This window comes from Hyperolius riggenbachi, chromosome 10 (genome assembly GCF_040937935.1).
Source record: "Hyperolius riggenbachi isolate aHypRig1 chromosome 10, aHypRig1.pri, whole genome shotgun sequence".
Taxonomy (NCBI): Eukaryota; Metazoa; Chordata; class Amphibia; order Anura; family Hyperoliidae; genus Hyperolius; species Hyperolius riggenbachi.
This window is the reverse complement of record NC_090655.1, coordinates 270351074-270371609: the sequence shown is the minus strand read 5'-3', so window position 1 is coordinate 270371609 and position 20536 is coordinate 270351074. Positions and strand designations below refer to the sequence as shown.

At 48.4% G+C, this 20536-nt stretch overlaps 1 protein-coding gene and 1 pseudogene across 2 annotated transcripts in view; both read left to right on the top strand.

Moving 5' to 3' along the window:
• The window catches only part of LOC137535392 (zinc finger protein 665-like), a 976927-nt gene that overhangs the window by 139195 nt on the left and 817196 nt on the right, over positions 1 to 20536 (top strand). The window lies entirely within an intron of this gene.
• LOC137535863 (zinc finger protein 271-like) overlaps positions 1 to 20536 on the top strand; it is a 78189-nt pseudogene that overhangs the window by 37362 nt on the left and 20291 nt on the right.

Genomic DNA, 20536 nt, shown 5'->3' with positions numbered 1-20536 from the left:
GGGACAACGGGGGGAAGCCTCAATAGGATCCTGAGGCTTCCCTATCTTGAGGTAAGTATCTGATTTTGTTTAAAGTAACTTTAAAGTAAAATTATGTAACGGCCATAACTCGAAAACTTCGGGATCTGGTCGGTGTATACCCAAACTGGCCAGCTATTGGTGCCCCCAGTATAGGTTAGCCAGGTAGGTGCCTCCAGTGCTGGTAGCCAGTATAGTTGCCCCCAGGATAGGTTAGCAAGGTAGGTGCCCGTCTCTTATAGATAGCCAGTATAGTTGCCCCCAGTATAGGTATAGGTGCCTCCAGTATGCGTAGCTAGTGTAGTTGCCCCAGTATAGGTATAGGTGCCTCCAGTATAGCTAGCTAGTAAAGCTGCCTCTGTATAGATATAGGTGCCTCCAGTATAGTTAGTATAGTTGCCCCTAGTATAATTGCCTCCAGTATACTGTAGGTAGCTAGTATAGTTGCCCCCAGTATCAATATAGGTGTCTCCAGTGTTGGTAGATAGTATAGTTCCCCCAGTATAGGTATACGTGCCTCCAGTGTAGTTAGCTAGTATAGTTGCCCCTATTATAGGTGCCTCCACTGTAGTTAGTGAGTATAGTTGCCCCCAGTATAGGTGCCTCCAGTGTAGGTAGCTAGAATAGTTGCCCCCAGTATAGCTGCGCCCAGTATAGGTGCCTCCAGTATAGGTAGCTAGTATAGTTCCCCCAGTATAGGTATAGGTGTCTCCAGTGTTGGAAGCTTGTATAGTTCCCTCAGTATAGGTACAGGTGCCTGCCAGTATAGATAGCTAGTATAGTTCCCCCAGTATAGGTATATATGTCTACAGTGTAGGTTGCTAGTATAGTTGCCCCAGTATAGGTATATGTGCCTCCAGTGTAGGGTAGGTAGCTAGTATAGTTGCCTCTGTTATAGGTGCCTCCACTGTAGTTAGTGAGTATAGTTGCCCCCAGTATAGGTGCCTCCAGTGTAGGAAGCTAGTATAGTTGCCTCCAGTATAGGTATAGGTGCCTCCAGTGTAGGAAGCTAGTATAGTTGCCCCTAGTATAGGTATAGGTGCCTCCAGTGTAGGAAGCTAGTATAGCTGCCCCCAGTATAGGTCGTGTCACGGACGGTTGCAGGGCCGCAGACGCGTCCTGGAACCGCCCGTGAAGAAAAAGCGATTGCACTCGATTCTCTGCATCGATTGCGCTTCAGATCAATAGAATCTGGATTTATTGTGTAGGAGCGTCTGCAGTCTTTTCTCAGCAGAGAGATAGCATCACCTTAACTGCAGGATGGCTCTTTTGATATGCTAATGAGCAGGAACAAACCCTTGAGTTCAGAAAGTCCCAGCTGATTTCACATTCAGATGCTAATTAAAGGAACCATAAGGTCCCTTTCATACAGGGCATCCCAGGAAGCTAGTCACAGCTTGGAACTAGACATCCTGGCTGCAGCCAAAAGCAGGAAGAAATGAATGTATTATATAATCTTTTGCCTATTTGCAGAATACAATAAATAGGGTAGTTATGAGAACGGTATCATTGGATCCGTAGGGTCATGCTGAATCTCTTGATACCAGTCGAGAGGGGCCCGGGGCCCCTACAACCCAGGTATGAATCTTCTCAGGAACCTGATCCGCTGCACTAGCCATGTCTGATATCATATAAATCGGTAGGTTCTGGGGATCGAGAATATGTAATTATTATTTGTGTGCCGGCCGCGTAGGTCGGTCTAGGGAAATGTCAGTATTATGGGGCTGGTAAAAGCCCCTGCCCAGATGTGATTACCATAATCCGGCCTGGGGGCCGACTCTGGAAGCCCGCCTCTGAACTCAGCTCCATTAAAAGTGAATGAGCTGCCCGGGCAATTTAGTCCTCCAGATTCCATCTTCCTGAGAGCATGCTGCCAGCCAGAGGACACATGGTTGGCAGCCATCTTGTCTGAATTGAAACAAAGGACATCCTCCATTTTGTTTGGATTTTAAATCTTGCTGAACTTTGAATTTATCTCTGGAACAAAGAACTTTAAGAACTTGAAACCATTTTGCTTGGACTTTATGATTCTTCCCACAAAAGGACATTTTCCAGGAAACTAAGTATTTTTTCTCCCTTTCTTTTATTTTTCATACTGGCTATCACTGTTTTAATAATTGTTGATTTTAATAATTGTCTGTATATATTAATTATTTATATTGCCGTGAATAAACGACTTTATCAAAGTCATTCACTGTCCGCTACCCTGCTTATCAGCCACACAACTGAACCAGACCTCTGGAGAGACGCTACTACTATTGTATTGTGGTTAACTAGACAGAATAGAGTGTGGTTAACCGTTTTTATTCGCAGGACTAGTCAGTCAGTGGGCTACTCGGTCCCATGGTAACCGAGGTGGTGGCAGATACCCTGAAATCGTGTAAAGTTGTAATTACCCATAACTCACAGGCTCCCTTCTGGTTTGTCTGCGGCCGATTCCCAACGGTTCCTACGCATTGACTGCGACCAGAGTTCGCACGATCCGTGTGCTGGCACCGTTTGGAAGGCAATTTGCGGTCTGACCACTAGGGCTCCTGTGACAGGTAGCTAGTATAGTTCCCCCAGTATAGGTATAGGTGCCTCCAGTGTAGGTAGCTAGTATAGTTCCCCCAGTACAGGTATAGGTGCCTCCAGTGTAGGTAGCTAGTATAGTTCCCCCAGTATAGGTATAGGTTCCTCCAGTGTATGTAGCTAGTATAGTTCCCCCAGTATAGGTATAGCTGCCCCCAGTATAGGTAGCTAGTATAGTTCCCCCAGTATAGGTGCCTCCAGTGTAGGTAGCTAGTATAGTTGCCCCTTGTATAGGTAAAGGTGCCTCTAGTGTAGGGCTGAGTGCAGGGCTTGTGGTATAGGGGTGTATAAGCTATAGTGAGTGCAGGGCTTGTGGTATGGGAGTGTATCAGCTATAGTGAGTGCAGGGCTTGTGGTATGGGAGTGTATCAGCGATAGTGAGTCCAGGGCTTGTGGTATGGGGGTTATTAGCTATAGTGAGTGCAGGGCTTGTGGTATGGGAGTGTATCATCTATAGTGAGTGCAGGGCTTGTGGTATGGGAGTGTATCAGCTATAGTGAGTGCAGGGCTTGTGGTATGGGGAGTGTATCAGCTATAGTGAGTGCAGGGCTTGTGGTATGGGAGTGTATCAGCGATAGTGAGTCCAGGGCTTGTGGTATGGGAGTGTATCAGCTATAGTGAGTGCAGGGCTTGTGGTATGGAGTGTATCAGCTATAGTGAGTGCTGGGCTTGTGGTATGGGAGTGTATCAGCGATAGTGAGTCCAGGGCTTGTGGTATGGGGGTTATTAGCTATAGTGAGTGCAGGGCTTGTGGTATGGGAGTGTATCATCTATAGTGAGTGCAGGGCTTGTGGTATGGGAGTGTATCAGCTATAGTGAGTGCAGGGCTTGTGGTATGGGAGTGTATAGGCTATAGTGAGTGCAGGGCTTGTGGTATGGGAGTGTATAGGCTATAGTGAGTGCAGGGCTTGTGGTATGGGAGTGTATCAGCTATAGTGAGTGTAGGGCTTGTGGTGTGGGAGTGTATCAGCTATAGTGAGTGCAGGGCTTGTGGTATGGGGGTGTATCAGCTATAGTGAGTGTAGGGCTTGTGGAATGGGAGTGTATCAGCTATAGTGAGTGTAGGGCTTGTGGTATGGGGTGTATCAGCTATAGTGAGTGCTGGGCTTGTAGTATGGGAGTGTATCAGCTATAGTGAGTCCAGGGCTTGTGGTGTGGGTGTTATTAGCGATAGTGAGTGCAGGGCTTGTGGTATGGGGAGTGTATCAGCTATAGTGAGTGCAGGGCTTGTGGTATGGGGAGTGTACCAGCTATAGTGAGTGCAGGGCTTGTGGTATGGGAGTATATCAGCTATAGTGAGTGCAGGGCTTGTGGTATGGGAGTGTATCAGCTATAGTGAGTGCAGGGCTTGTGGTATGGGAGTGTATCAGCTATAGTGAGTGCAGGGCTTGTGGCATGGGAGTGTATCAGCTATAGTGAGTGCAGGGCTTGCGGTATGGGGAGTGTATCAGCTATAGTGAGTGCAGGGCTTGTGGTATGGAGTGTATCAGCTATAGTGAGTGCAGGGCTTGTGGTATGGGAGTGTATCAGCTATATTGAGTGCAGGGCTTGTGGTATGGGGAGTGTATCAGCTATAGTAAATGCAGGGCTTGGTGTATGGGAGTGTATCAGCTATAATGAGTGCAGGGCTTGCGGTATGGAGTGTATCAGCTATAGTGAGTGCAGGGCTTGTGGTATGGGAGTGTATCAGCTATAGTGAGTGCAGGGCTTGTGGTATGGGGAGTGTATCAGCTATAGTGAGTGCTGGGCTTGTGGTATAGGAGTGTATCAGCTATAGTGAGTCCAGGGCTTGTGGTATGGGGGTTATTAGCTATAGTGAATGCAGGGCTTGTGGTATGGGAGTGTATCAGCTATAGTGAATGCAGGGCTTGTGGTGTGGGAGTGTATCAGCTATAGTGAGTCAAGGGCTTGTAGTATGGGGGTTATTAGTGATAGTGAGTGCAGGGCTTGTGGTATGGGAGTGTATCAGCTATAGTCAGTGCAGGGCTTGTGGTATGGGGCTTATTAGTTATAGTGAGTGCAGAGCTTGTGGTATGGAGGTTATTAGCTATAGTGAGTGCAGGGCTTGTGGTATGGGATCACTGTAGTGAGTGCTAGCTGTGCAGAGACCCTTATTGCAGAGTATAAAAAAGCAGGAAGGCTATTGGCTGGTCTTCTCAATTACGATCACACAGGGAAAATATCCCAGTTTATATGGAACACAGCTCAAAGGAAAACCAGAGCTTGCTTTGCATTTCTTTGGAGTGATTTTATAACTATTTTTAGGGCTGGTTCAGACGGACGTTTGGAGGCGTCACGTTCGTTGGCGTCGCGGCGGCAATGCGTTCGGGCTTTCAGCAGCGTTCGCATTGCGTTCGGATGCGGTCGCGTTTTTTCTTACCCTAGGGCAGTGGTTCCCAACCTTTTCTGGCCCGGGGAACACTTTCTGACCGCGCGCGCGGGTGTTTGCGCAACCTAGTGGACAGTGCCGTGCGCAGCAGGCTATAGGGGGGGGGGGGGCTGGGGTGCGGCTGCATAGCTAGCATAGTTGCCCCAGTATAGGGAGTTTAGTTGCCCCAGTATGGTTAGTATAGTTACCCCAGTATAGTGCCCCAGTATAGCTAGTATAGTCCCAGTATGGATAGGTAGTGCCCCTGTATAGTGCCCAGTATGGGTAGGTAGTGCCCCAGTATAGCCAGTAAAGTGCCCAGTATAGCTAGTATAGTGCCCAGTATAGCTAGTATAGTTGCCCCCAGTATAGCTAGTTTAGTTGCCCCCAGTATAGCTAGTTTAGTTGCCCCCAGTATAGCTAGTTTAGTTGCCCCCAGTGTAGGTAGTTTAGTTGCCCCCAGTATAGCTAGTTTAGTTGCCCCCAGTGTAGGTAGTTTAGTTGCCCCCAGTATAGCTAGTTTAGTTTCCCCCAGTATAGCTAGTTTAGTTGCCCCCAGTATAGCTAGTTTAGTTGCCCCCAGTATAGCTAGTACAGTTCCCCTCAGTATAGCTAGTACAGTTCCCCCCAGTATAGATGCCCAGGAGGGGGGGAAGCAGCACTAGAAGGAGGGGCAGTGGAGGCATGGTGGGGAGGGGGGAAATATCCCCTCCCTCACCTGGGACCCCTCCTTCTGCCTCTCTCCCCCTCCATTTAGCGGTGGCAAGTGCGGGCTCGGCGGCGGGGAGGCATGCGCAGAATTACTCACCACGCCACGTTCCAAGCGCCGGCAGCGTCATGTCGTCACAGATCTCCGCCTTCAATGCCGCCCAATGTGCTTCCGCTAATCAGGAAGCACAGTGGGCGGCATTGAAGGCGGAGATCTGACGACATGACGCTGCCGGCGCTTGGAACGCGGAAGTGGTGAGTAATTCTACGCATGCCTCCCTGCCGCCGAGCCCGCACTTGCCACCGCTAAATGGAGGGGGAGAGAGGCAGAAGGAGGGGTCCCAGGTGAGGGAGGGGGGGATATTTCCCCCCTCCCCACCGCTGTCTCCACTGCCCCTTCTTCTAGCGCTGCTTCCCCCCTCCTGCGCCCTACAGAAGGAACAGGTCTGGCGAGAGGCCAGACCTGTACGGCACACCAGGAAACATCCCGCGGCACACTAGTGTGCCACGGCACAGCGGTTGAAAAACGCTGCCCTAGGGGGACATTACCCGTCGCGGTTAACCGCCCCTGGAAGCTACATGTTGAAGCTCCTTGAACACCAGTGAAAATCGGGACCCGAACGCCGCGTTCGTGTAAACGCGCGTGAAAGCTTGGTACAAATGCTCCCATTCACTTGAATGGGAGCGTTTAACGCCAAGCCCCGAACGCTGGCAGTAAACGCTCTGCAAGCGTCCGTCTGAACCAGCCCTTAGGAAGCAATTTTAAAAGCTATTTTCACAGCACTTTTGATTCCTGTTTTATACTTTTTTTTATAGAATCACAATTGATGCAAAAATGCAACATGCATCATTTTTGCAATTATTATAAAAACAAATCACTCCAGAGTGAGAAAGCCATATGATTGCATTAACCCTTTGGGGACCGCTGTATTTAAATCCTACGCTGCACTTGTGGCTGTCTAAGCCTGATGCGGCGTAGGATTTGCGGCGCCCGCTATTTCCGCTCCCTATGCGATCATGCGCACCCGAGAGGGGAGATTAAGTATTCATATGACGGGGGCGTGGCTTGGCGCTGCTAGAAGATGGCTGCCTAACTTTATCACTCCCGCTCTACGTCCGCTAAAGCCTGAAATTTAGCCACACCAGCTGACACCTACCCGATATGCCGGGCACCCGCAGCCAGCAGAGCACACCGGCTACCACGAGAGGCAATCAAAACAGAACGGGGAAGACCCTGCCAGACATATTTCGCAACCAAAAGGATTCGGCGCAACTACCCAAGATGGCGCCGACACGCGAAGGCCAAACCCAATCATCTCCAGACGCCTCACCTACGGATTCTGTTAAATCACTCACCAAGCAGCAGCGATCGCCTACCCTTGCTGATATGCAAAGCTTTGCAGAGGACATAAAGGCATCCATGCTATCAGCAGTTGCGGAGGTCCGGGCTGATGTCTCAGCACTAGGTACAAGGCTCAAAGGCCTAGAGGAAGCCAACAGCCAAACAACAGTAAAACTTAAAACCCTAGAGAAAACGTCTGTGAAACACAACGCCAGACTTATCGAACACACAAGGCAGCTAGAAGACCTGGACAACCGGGGCCGCAGATGCAACATTAGAGTGAAAGGCCTACCGGAATCGGTAACAGCGGAAAAAACCTGTGACGCACTTACGGCCATATTTAACAACTTACTCGAAAGACCGGTCGACTCTGAGGTGGCATTTGTCCGAGCACACAGGGCCCTTCGCCCGCGTGGAAACGATAACGAAAAAGCAAGAGATGTTATCTGCTGCCTTGAATCTTTTCAGCTCAAGGAAAACATCATGCGGGCAGCGAGAGCGCAAGACCAGATTCTGTTTAATGAGGCTCCGGTCCAGCTCTACCAGGATCTATCGGCCATTACCCTTGCTAAGAGAAGGATTCTTAAGCCGCTCCTACAGGCAATCAGAAAGAAAGGTATGCTTTACAAATGGAGGTTTCCCTTCTCCTTATCTGTCACGGCTGAAGGCAAGACATACACGCTCCGGTCTGTAGCTGACCTGAAGGATTTTTGCAACGACCTTGACCTACCGGCCATGGATCTCCCAGACTGGGATGGAGACATAGTCTTCCAACGACCAAACATACAAGCGTCAGGAGTTCCGAACCGCATTGCTTCTGGCTCCCGGAACACATCACACCGGCCCAGAAGCAGAGATTCCGAAGCCGACACGGATACTACACGCTCCCGCCGGGCATCATGTTCATCTGCCGAGGACGGATAGAGCCCTGAGGAATCCCCGGTGGGACCTATCCACCATGGAACACGTGCGGTTTGCCCTATGGACTGGTAACTATATTCCCCGACATACTCATTCCTTGGCTATCCCACTTCACTGCCCCCCTGAGACTCCCGTGCCCCTGTTTGGGGGCCCATTTTTCCTGTTACTTTTTGCCCTACGGGGTGGTTGACTGTTATATGTAAAGTTGTCTCCCCACAGTATGGAACGCAAGACATTCGCATTTGACCCTGTGGGTGTCGGTGTAATATAAACATTTTTTCTCCATACAAGACACTTGGAGACTCACTGATTAACTCTCCCAGCAGAAGGAGCTATCTTTCCTTATACACCCCCCCTAACTTGTTTAAGTTAAAGCATAATGGATACTTGCCTCTCTCTCTTATCTTTCACATACACTCATTAGTATTATATGCTATGCAGTTGTTTATTAAGATTTGATATTATGCATAACGTTAGAGGGGAGAATGATGTCCGTTGAATTAACTGTTGCTCTACAGCTGATTTGATGCCCTGTCTTCTATTCCCCCCTGCCTCTCCCTGACTCCTAAGCACCTCTTCTATGTTTGAACATGCATAACCACATCAGCAAAACAGATAGAGGTAGATATTCTATTTATATGCCTCTGCACTAATTGAGTTTCGCTGACCGCTAGTGGAGACTGGTATGCATCTGTTCTACCCTTTTTTCTACCTAACCCTATCATACTCTACTCTTTTGGTGTCTCAAGCTTACTTTCCCTCTCTGAGTATCTTCTTTCTTTAAGCCTTAATGCGAGGATATACTGGATGGTTGGGGGGGCAAAGGGGGGGGGGGGGAAACAGAAAGAGTTATAGCTAGCGGACGGGTGGTTATGTGCATCTCCACACACAGTTAGGCTGCCTTCCACTGGCCTCCAAGCAAGGTTGTCTTGGTAAGTTTAGGGCTGACGCTGCGGGACTTCCCTCCCGGTTTATATAAAAAAAAAAAAAAAATAGGTCACTGGTGTTGTCTATAGTAGCTATGTTAAAGCGGACCAAGCGGGTTGTAGATTCATACACACCCCTAGCTTAGTACATATTCTTAACGGAAGAAGTGCTTTTTTGTTGCCACACTCTGGTGACGCCGTCCATATCCCCCACCCAGTGTGTCCTTACACACTGACAACAAGTACCCCACTACTGTAGTGAGTGCGGCCCTCCAAGTCACACTCACGTGGGATTATTTTCTAAAAGCTAGCTGTATAAGTCTGAACCTGAAACTGCCTCGGGTGCTGGCCTCTCTCGGGGGAGACCCTTCATCTATGATCCACCCACTGTTTCTATTTTTTATTTTTCCTTTGTGTGCCTCCCTATTGACCCCACTAAAAACGATTGTCCCGAGCACATATGCTTGGACAGAACTATCCAACATAAACAGGGGAACAATGCATCCAAATCAGGCCAACTGGAGGATGGTCTCATTCAATGTGAACGGGCTTAATACCCCAGAGAAACGATCCATAATCTTCGACTTTCTACATCGTGAAAAAGCCCATATAGTGTACCTGCAAGAGACTCATTTAAGAACCAACCATATTCCCCAAAGATTTAACTCGCGATACCCTCTTGCCTATCATGCGACCTCTCCAACTACCAAAACTAAGGGGGTATCCATATTTCTGAGACACGATATCCCGTTCACATTGGAGGAGTCGTCCCAAGATTCGGAGGGACGATATCTCTTCATTAAAAGGAAAATAGCTAATCAAATGATCACAATGGCCAACATCTACGCCCCTAACAAACACCAACCCTCCTTTCTATCCTCCACTTTATCCAAACTAGCTGATTTTACCAGAGGTTTACTGATACTGGGGGGTGATTTCAATGTTCCATTGAATCCCCTTCAAGACTGCTCCAACGGAGCTACCACACTCTCATACACTGCTCTGCGTCACATCAAAATCCAATTACAGAAACTAACCCTAATGGATCCATGGAGGATATCTCACCCAAAAGAAAGGGATTTTACTTTTTTCTCTCCCATCCACCAAAAATATTCCCGAATAGATTATTTTTTTGTACCTCAGAGAGACTTATCCCTGGTTGTTGACACTGGGATTGGATCTAGAGCGATCTCAGACCACTCCCCGATCTTTCTCACCATCAGGACCCCCAACCCTCTCAATAAAACGTGGAACTGGAGACTAAACCCGAATATTTTAGCAGAGGAGGCCAGGAAAGCCAAGACAGCTGAGGCCCTAGAGGAGTACTTTCTGCTGAATTCTGTCCCTGAAACTTCCAAACTTACAATCTGGGAAGCCCACAAGTCAGTAATCCGAGGCCATTTCATCAGGTTAGGCTCTAGGCTTAAAAAAGAAAGGGATGAAATGACTCTAAAATTGATGACAGATGTTAACCGCTTGGAGCAGTCCCACAAGCAATCTTTGGCTCTTTCCACTCTGGAAGAACTAAACAATGCTAGAAGTGCTCTCGAGAAACTCCTTTATTTTGACGCCAGGAGGAAACTGATGTCTGTCAAAAAAATCTTTTACGAACACGCCAATAAAAGTGGCAAATACCTAGCTCGCGCCCTGAGGAAAAAATCACTCCGCACTCAAATCTCTTGTATCTCTAATAAAAAACAGACCCAGGTTTTCAAACCAGGGGAAATTGCAGAAGAATTCAAAAGGTATTACGAATCCCTATATAACCTGCATCCCCCAAACATATCAAGCACACAGCAGTCTAACAGATCCTCTGCAATAGCTAGCTTTATTTCTCAACATGCGAATAGGTTATCGTTGGAGCGGTCTATGAAGGAGGACCTGGAGTCTCCACTCACGGAAGACGAATTCCGAACGGCAGTACACTCCCTGAAAACAGGCAAAGCTCCGGGGCCGGATGGCCTCACGAGCCAATACTACAAACTTTTTGCCAGTATACTTGCGCCCTCTTTTGTGGAAGCCTTTAATTCGGTCACTCCCAACACCACTCCCTCCCCCCAGTTTCTAGAAGCACACATAGTGGTGATTCCGAAGCCTGACAAGGATCCTCAACAATGCACTAACTACAGACCCATCTCACTGCTGAACTTGGATGCAAAGATCCTGGCAAAAATCCTGGCTAACCGCATAGCCCCATTGATCCCTAGTCACATCCACTCAGATCAGGCTGGCTTCGTGCCGGGACGCGAGGCAAAGGATAATGTCATGCGAACGATAGACATTATGTCATTTGCTAAGCAGAGGGGTCTCAAGGCCTTTTTGCTTTCGACAGACGCTGAAAAGGCTTTCGACAGAGTCGCCTGGGATTACACCCGGGCGGTTCTGTCGAACTTGGGTATTGGTGAAACCATGTGTACTCTTATTGGCCTCCTATACACCAACCCCTCGGCCAGAGTGAGAGTGAGTGGCACGCTATCAGACACTTTTCACATTACAAACGGGACTAGGCAGGGATGTCCCTTATCACCCTTAATATATATTCTTACCTTGGAACCCTTCCTCAATGCAGTTAGGTCAGACCCGGACATACATGGTGTCCCTGTAGGTCCAACAAAGCACCTTGTCGCGGCATTTGCTGATGACCTACTTTTCTTCCTACAAAACCCTATAATCTCTATTCCCAACTTAATTCGTAAATTCACTGAATTTGGCCAAATATCAAACTTAAAAATAAACTTCCAAAAATCTCAGGCGTTAAATATTTCCTTAGACACAAATACAATTCGCAACTGTACAGTTAGCTTCCCATTTCAGTGGGTGCCAAATCATCTGAGATACTTGGGTATCAACATCACATCAGATCTGAAACAGTTGTTTGAGGCCAATTTCCAGACCATAGGCTCTACACTGAAAGCTGACCTCCTCCGCTGGGGTAAACAAACCCATCTTACATGGTTTGGACGAATGTCCTCCATTAAAATGAACCTCTTGCCCCGCATTCTCTACATAAGCCAATGTGTCCCTATAAGTCTCCCCCCCTCATTCTTCAAACACATCCAAGGGGATATAAACAAATACATTTGGGGGGATAAACCCCCTCGCATTAAAAGAACAACTCTTTCGATTCCAAAAGACATGGGCGGGGTGGGCCTCCCAGACCTCCAGAAATACCACATGGCGTCCCAGTTAAGTAGGGTGGTTGAATGGGCAGTGGGGAGCCATCCCAAACCCTGGGTAGCGATCGAACAGGAAACTGCGGGGGTCCCTGCCTCAGCATTGGGCTGGGTAGACATGCCTCGCAAGATTCAGGCATTGTGGCAAAATCCTCTAATGGAAGCAACTGTTAAATGTCTCAGAGGACAGGCCCCCTCTTCTGGTCTTACTAGATTAGTAGGCCCACTTACCCCTTTAAAAAACAACCCATCTTTCAAACCAGCAGCAGACATACCGTTCCTTGCCTTATGGGATCCGACTAACCCCCCCAGAGTAAGAGATTTTTTAACTGCTGGCAGAATCAAAACTCAGCGGGAAATGTCCATGTTGAGGGAACAGACACCCCTTACTAACTGGCAGTACTTCCAACTACGACATTTTTTGAGCTCCTTATTAAAAGACGGTAATGACTGGACATCTCTGACCCCATTTGACAACCTAGTTTTAAGCCCTGCCCCTCACAGGCACTTGATATCCGCTATCTACCTGATCTTGGTGACAGCTACAATTCCCGACAAATTGAAATTCCAGGAGACTTGGGAGAAAGATCTGGGATATACCATTGACAATGAACAGTGGCGGAAGATTTTCACTTTCTGTCACAAAGGTTCTTTAAACGTTAACACTCAAGAACTAGGCTTTAAAATTCTGTCTCGATGGTACAAAACCCCACAAATCCTGCACAACATCTTCCCTTCATTGCCCAACGCCTGTTGGAGATGCGGTGATGATGGGGGCGATATCCTTCATGTATTCTGGTCATGTCCTAAAATTGTCCCCTTCTGGACTGAAGCGCACCGTCTAATGGAAATAATCTCATGGGACAAAATCCCCTTTGACCCTGCCACAATGCTCCTACACAATGCCCGGGAACCCATTAAATCCTACAAAAAGTCGATTACGATCCACCTCATTAATGCTGCTAGAGCTATGATCCCCCTTCACTGGAAGTCTCCCTGCACACCGCCCATTAAAACTTGGCTTAAAAGAATTGAATTTATCGAGCAGATGGAGCATCTCATTCTCCTCTCACATGAGAGATCGGAGCAATACACAATGACCTGGTCGGTCTGGACGGAATTCCAGTGTTCAGATATATATAAACAAATTATGAGTTCTTAGGGTCGATAGGTGGGGCACACATCCCTATTCCTATCCTTTTCTTTCCCTATGAGTTCGCTACATATATACTGCCATACGTTCCCTACACGTTGGTTTTTCATTCTCTTTTCTCCTGACCGAGAGAGGCCAGCAACAGATTAAAGCTCCCTACAGACAGGCTTTCAGGCTTACCACATCTTTTTAGTGGCCTACCTTTTTCTGAATAAAGCTCATACCAGATCAATGTTAATTGTGCAACAACTATAGACACCTACATCTGTCGGGTTATTGTTTCTGTGTACAATGTTTGGTCTGCTATTGCATACTTGTTCAATGTTCAAATTTGATATTCTGCACAGTATGGTCTACTGTTTATTGTTGAACTTTTTCAATAAAGCTTAAATAGTGAAAAGTATTCATATGACAGCCGACATCTCCCCTCAGTGATCAGGAGCCATCGCGATTGGTTCCTGATCACTATGATCGCTGGCGGATCATAGTGATCACTGTTGGACCTGTGGGGGTGGGGGGGAAGAAGAGGATCCACTCACCTTCCTGATGTTCCCCCGCCGATCGTCGCTCCCCTCTGCTCTCGCCGGCATCCCCGGTCGCTCTGTGTTAAATGTCATCAAGCCACGACTCGGAACTGAGCTGCAGTATGAGCGGGGATGCCGGTGAGAGCGGAGATGTCCACAGCTGCTGATCGCTGGAGCCTTTGAGGTGAGTAAAAGCTGCTGGCTACAGGGCGTCACCTGGCTACAAGAGGGACACCATGCCCAGCTAGCCACACTGGGGATCCGGTCTCCAAAGGGTTAACAAAGCAGATTTTAAAAGGCTAGTGATCAGAAGATTGTAGAAAAGCACTTTTGGTGTTAAACAGCCTCACCTGACCAGAATACTCTGTGACCGACTGTGTGAAAGTTTCCCCACCACAATCTACACAGGGATGTCAGGCAGACTCTGCCTCCTCTACTACCAGCTTTACTAGCACTAGGCCACACCCACCTCCTCCTCTACTACCAGCACCAGACCACTCCCACCACCTCCTCTACTACCAGCTCTACCAGCACCAGGCCACACATCTTCCTGTAATGGACCAGGCAGGGGGATCTTATGGAAGTCTGGATAAATCTACCTTGTTGATCTAAATCACTGGGCCATATCCACCAACAATAAAACATTAGCACATAATCTAGGCTACATTGTTGGTGGTGGTGATGATGCATGTCTGGGCAGCGGTGACCCTAAGCAGTTTTGGGTGAATGGTCCTGACATCTGCCCACAATTGACACAGCATACTATTCAAGTTCTTTCTTGCCTGGCATCCAGTGATCTGTCTGTGGGCCCGTCAGTGCTGCTGGGGGTGTGGTCACAGGCAATCAATCACCATTGTCTGCAGATAATGTCAATCTAATTTTCTTAAAATTAATGAGAGGTGGGTCACTAACCGCTACCAGCCTCCCTCCGCTGATGTCACAGACTGATTCCTGAACAGATGCCAATTCCTGCTGCTTCAGTTCCCTCAGACACCGGCTGCCAACACAACCGCCACAATATCAGGTGCTGCTGCATTGGTGGAATGTTTCCGCTGTTAGTGTCACATGATTGGGTGGCATTCATGTCATCCTCATCAAGCTGCTCATCTATATGTCTCTCATGCACAATACATGGAAGTGTAATAATCAGTTATTACTCAGCAGTGCATTACACAGAGCTCTGTTACTGAACACTGGCAGAGAACAGAGGAGCACCATAAGAAGTATAGCGGTGTGCCACGACCTCAACCCCCGTGTCCCAGAGAGTACACTGAGTCCACTTTAAAGGAGTACTGTAGGGGCCCATAGCGGAAAAAAGTTGAACTTACCTGGGGCTTCTAATGGTCCCCCGCAGACATCCTGTGCCCGCGCAGCCACTCACCGATGCTCCGGGCCCCACATCTGTTTCACTTCTGGAATTATTGACTTTAAAGTCGGAAAACCACTGCACCTGCGCGGCCGCGCCCTCCCTCCTGCTGACATCTCCAGGAGTGTATTGTGCAGGCCCAGTATAGTCTGCGCCTGCGCAGTAGACTCCTGGTGATATCAGCGGGAGTGAGCACACGGCCGCGCAGGCGCAGTGGTTTTCCGACTTCAAAGTTGGTAATTCTAGAAGTGAACCAGCGGCGGGGACTGGAGCATCGGTGAGTGGCTGCGTGGGCACAGGACATCTGTGGGGGATCATTAGAAACCACAGGTAAGTTCAACTCTTTTTCTCCCTAGACCCCTACAGTAGTCCTTTAAAGCAAAAGGTTATCTTCAAGCTCTTTTATTGCATAATAGAAGCAGCTGCAGTAACAGATTGCTGTAAAAACCTTTCTCAAACTGCATCAGCCAACCTCACAGTACAAATAACACCCTTATATATCCCTTTACCTAAGTGCTCACCAATGAGCACTCCCACCGGTCGGTGCCTGTGGCGGACCTGATGGGGAACCTCATGTCTGCATCTCGCCCTCCTCACCTGCAGGCATACATGGTGTAATCACCGTCAGGGTCCGCCCAACACACAAGATCCTCAGAGGAGGCTCAAAGATCTGCCACACCCGGCTATGAGGGAGACACCTCACTGGAGCTTGTGTTGGCAATGGGTAGGTCCAAACTGTCATGATAAACATAATAGAGAGGGGAAACAAAAGTTTGCCTTCTTAAAACAGAAGGTATTTGCAATCTATTTTTCTGCATAGCATTTTAGTAAAAGGGCTTTTTGGTCCTTTGTAGCTTCTTAGACACTCCAATGAGTTCTGGTTCACCATGAGCTTGCTGGGTAGTCTGTAACTAATGATAGAGAGGGTGGAGCGAGGCAGAGACAAGCTGTCATTAGACAGCCTACCACCCCCAGCTCATACTGAGGAGGGTGAAAGCGTCGTCATGGAGATGCAAGACAGCGGACACAGCTAGTTAGACTCGGCAGCTACTCCTACAATGTAATGCTGGGCATACACTGCATTTCCAGTCCTTATCAATCGAGCAGCTGATGGCTCCATTGATAATATCCGACAGGTCCGATGACCTGCCAGATAGATTCCCCGCTCGATCCTTGCCGGCGGACAATAGCGGGGAATCGAGCGGGTGATAAGGAGCGCCGGCGGGGATGAGTGGGGATCGATCTGCGTGGACGAGCGGGGATGCGCCGGCATCGAGCCAGCGGTTCGGTGTATGCCTAGCATAAGATCCACCAACACAGATGCCACACAGAAGATCCTTTTCTTCCTGTACGCAAACAGCTCCTCTACCTCATCTGCCGACTCTGTCAAGGTCATCCAATCTGAGGATGACACCTCAGGCCTCCAGCTGATAAGAGCTGGGTGGTCTGCCTGTCCAGTCATCAATGAGCAGAGATGGGCATTGACTGCTGCCTGAATTGAATGTCAGCAGGGGGTCCCTGTCCCTCCCCACAGAGTCCAGCTACGTCATAGAGGAGACTCCCAGGTGCAGTCCACAGTGACAGTCTGCAGGAGTGTTTCGTCACAGTAGAAGTCAGCTTGCTGCTGTTGCCTAGCAACCCGCTGTACACAGCCGTGCCCCAGCTTATCTGTAAGAGCTTCGAGCAGGCGGGTCGCTGTTTGCTAAAGAGGAGGAGAAGGCTGAGGTGACCGGGAAGATGATAGAGCAGGAGGGGAGAGGGCAGAGGAATGGGGCGTCAGGGAGAGTGCAGAGGAATGCGCCCTCTAGGGTAAGCGCTGAGAGGCTGCAGCCAGTCTGCCTCGTCCCGGTACCGTCCCTGAATAGGAGTAATAAGTCAGTAAATGGTGAGTCAGGGCTGGTGATGTTTTCCAAGAGAGGAAGCCTAGATGTGAAGCCTAGATGTGATGGGGATACAGTAGCAGGATGACACAGCAGAAGTGATCAGTATAGCGGGGTGGCGACACTAGGCGCCTCTGTACTGGTGTCTATGCGATCCCCGGCCGTGTAGCATGATGAGTTTCCCCGGCCATGAAGTGAATTGTAGGAGGTGGGGGCCAGCAGAGAGGTAGGCATGTGAGGCTGTGAGTGAGTATGGGACAGCCAATGGGCTTGGGAGAGGCGTGTCGGAGGAGAAATCGCAGGTGTACAAAAAAAATGTGAAGTGCAAATGTTCAAAAAAAGTTAAGCGGTGCGACGTTTTCGTCGCACCAGGCAGGCTGTAGCGTGTATAGCAAGCATTGCGCTCACAACGCATCCCATCACGCTGCCCTAATGGGCAGTAGCAGAAGCCAAATCTTGGATCATCGGCAGGCGTACTGGCCATTGTGGTATAGTGCTGCCATCTTCTGGACAATTTCTGTGGTGCTTTATAGAAATTATTACATTATGTATGGATGGAAATGTGTGTTTCTCGATTTTTTCTGGATGTCGGAATACAGGATAGCAGAATAGCTTGTTTGGACCATGACATATTTTCAACATTCAACCGTCAAAATAGAAGAAGAAGAAGAAATATCATTATATTCAAGGCGATCTAAAAAGGGGGAATATGATATTCAAAATATTCAAACTTAATATAGTTCAAGAAAAAGAAATAGAAAAATGATGATGACATGTTATACAAATCAACGCATACAAACAATATGTACAGACAAAATATCTATTTTTTTAGAACAAGAACTGATAGTGTAACATCAACATTGTGGGCTATTCTTACGCCAAATTATGGACCACAATTCTACTATTGCTTATTATTATATAGATGATTCCACTATCATTTCTTACATATTATATTAGCAATTCTGTCTGTTATTAGAAACGGTAAATATGTTCAAATAATCAACAAAAAACAATATGGTACCGAGGTAGAAAAACGTAAAACTGCCAAAAGCATGATAAAGAGGGTAGAGATGGCTCAAACCTCCGATTTTAGGTTCGAGAACCTCCAACGCCAACTTACGCAAAAGTTCAGGTTCGTGCGAACTTTGCAAACCGCAATAGACTTCAATGGGCAAGCGAACTTTCAAAACTACAAACACTAATTATGGCCACAAACGGGATGGAAAGGATGTTTCAAGGGGTCTAACACCTGGAGGGGGGCATGGCGGAGTGGGATACACGCCAAAAGTCCCGGGGAAAATTACGGATTTGAGGCACAGCAGGGTTTTAAGGGCAGAAATCACATTGCATTGCTAAATTGGAGGCATAAAGTGCTTTCAAACACCTTGCGTGTGTATACATCCATCAGAGAGTGTAATTAGTGTACTGCTTCACACAAGCTTGAGCAAGTTGACCCCACCCCATTAATGTTAGTTAGAGATCACTGTCCCCACCCCTTTCCCCCAATTCACCCTACCCAACTACATGGCTTCCAACTGTCCCTCTTTTGGCTACCCTGTCCCTCTTTCATCCTAATTTGTCCCTCTTTCAGGACTGATTTACAGATCTATGTGAATAAATGTATTATTCAATTGAAAAATATGTTTCATTGACTTTATTCCCATCCTTTAAACTGATTTATTCCATATTTTAAAATGTTAATGTGAAGGAAAATGAACCAGGATAGAAAGGACCAGTTTGGTTTGAATTTCATTAGAATTTTAAACAATCTTAATTTTCTTATGAAATCTTTATGGTATGCATGACTAGGGGTGTGGTTGAGTATGGTATGCAACTACCCTCTTTTGGTCTCCCCCTGCTCCCCCTGTCAGTGTGCTCTTGTGCAGCCCCCAGGCACTCCAGACTTCAGCACCCCAGCACTCCGGATCCAGCGATTCACCACGTAGGTAAATCTAGCTGAACGCCCATGTGACTCTGGCCACAAGGGAATAGAGATGGCCCGAACGGTTTGCCGGCGAACAGTTCCCGGTGAACTTCGGTGGTTTGCATTCGCCCGCGATCTTGAACATTATGGCGGTTCGATTCGCCTCCCATAGTGCATCATTAGGGTCAACTTTGACCCTTTACATCACAGTCAGCAGGCACATTGTAGCCAATCAGGCTACACTACCTCCTGGATAGAGATGGGCCGAACGGTTCGCCGGCGAACGGTTCCCGGCGAACTTCGATGGTTCGCGTTCGCGTCCCGCTGGCGAACCTTTGCGGAAGTTCGGTTCGCCCCATAATGCACCTTGAGGGTCAACTTTGAACCTCTACATCACAGTCAGCAGGCCCAGTGTAGCCAATTAGGCTACACTAGCCCCTGGAGCCCCACCCCCCCCTTATATAAAGCAGGCAGCGGCGGCCATTACGCTCACTCGTGTGCCTGCATTAGTGAGAGTAGGGCGAGCTGCTGCAGACTGTCTCTCAGGGAAAGATTAGTTAGGCTTAACTTGTTCCTCCTGGGCTGGCTGCATACCTGTTCTGTGAACCCACCACTGCATACCTGTGCTGTGAACCCACCACTGCATACCTGTGCTGTGAACCCACCACTGCATACCTGTGCTGTGAACCCACCACTGCATACCTGTGCTGTGAACCCACCACTGCATACCTGTGCTGTGAACCCACCACTGCATACCTGTGCTGTGAACCCACAACTGCATACCTGTGCTGTGAACCCACCACTGCATACCTGTGCTGTGAACCCACCACTGCATACCTGTGCTGTGAACCCACCACTGCATACCTGTGCTGTGAACCCACCACTGCATACCTGTGCTGTGAACCCACCACTGCATACCTGTACTGTGAACCCACCACTGCATACCTGTGCTGTGAACCCACCACTGCATACCCGTTCAGTGAACCCACCACTGCATACCTGTGCTGTGAACCCACCACTGCATATCTGTGCTGTGAACCCACCACTGCATACCTGTTCAGTGAACCCACCACTGCATACCTGTGCTGTGAACCCACCACTGCATACCTGTTCTGTGAACCCACCACTGCATACCTGTTCAGTGAACCCACCACTGCATACCTGTTGTGTTCAGTGAACCCGCCACTGCATACCTGTTCTGTTCAGTGGACCCGCCACTGTATACCTGTTTAGTGAACCCGCCACTGCATACCTGTTGTGTTCAGTGAACCTGCCACTGCATACCTGTTCTGTGAACCCGCCACTGTATACCTGTTCAGAGAACCCGCCACTGTATACCTGTACTGTTCAGTGAACCCGCCACTGCATACCTGTTCTGTTCAGTGGACCCGCCACTGTATACCTGTTTAGTGAACCCGCCACTGCATACCTGTTGTGTTCAGTGAACCTGCCACTGCATACCTGTTCTGTGAACCCGCCACTGTATACCTGTTCTGTTCAGTGAACCGGCCACTGTATACCTGTACTGTTCAGTGAACCCGCCACTGCATACCTGTTCTGTTCAGTGGACCCGCCACTGTATACCTGTTTAGTGAACCCGCCACTGCATACCTGTTGTGTTCAGTGAACCTGCCACTGCATACCTGTTCTGTGAACCCGCCA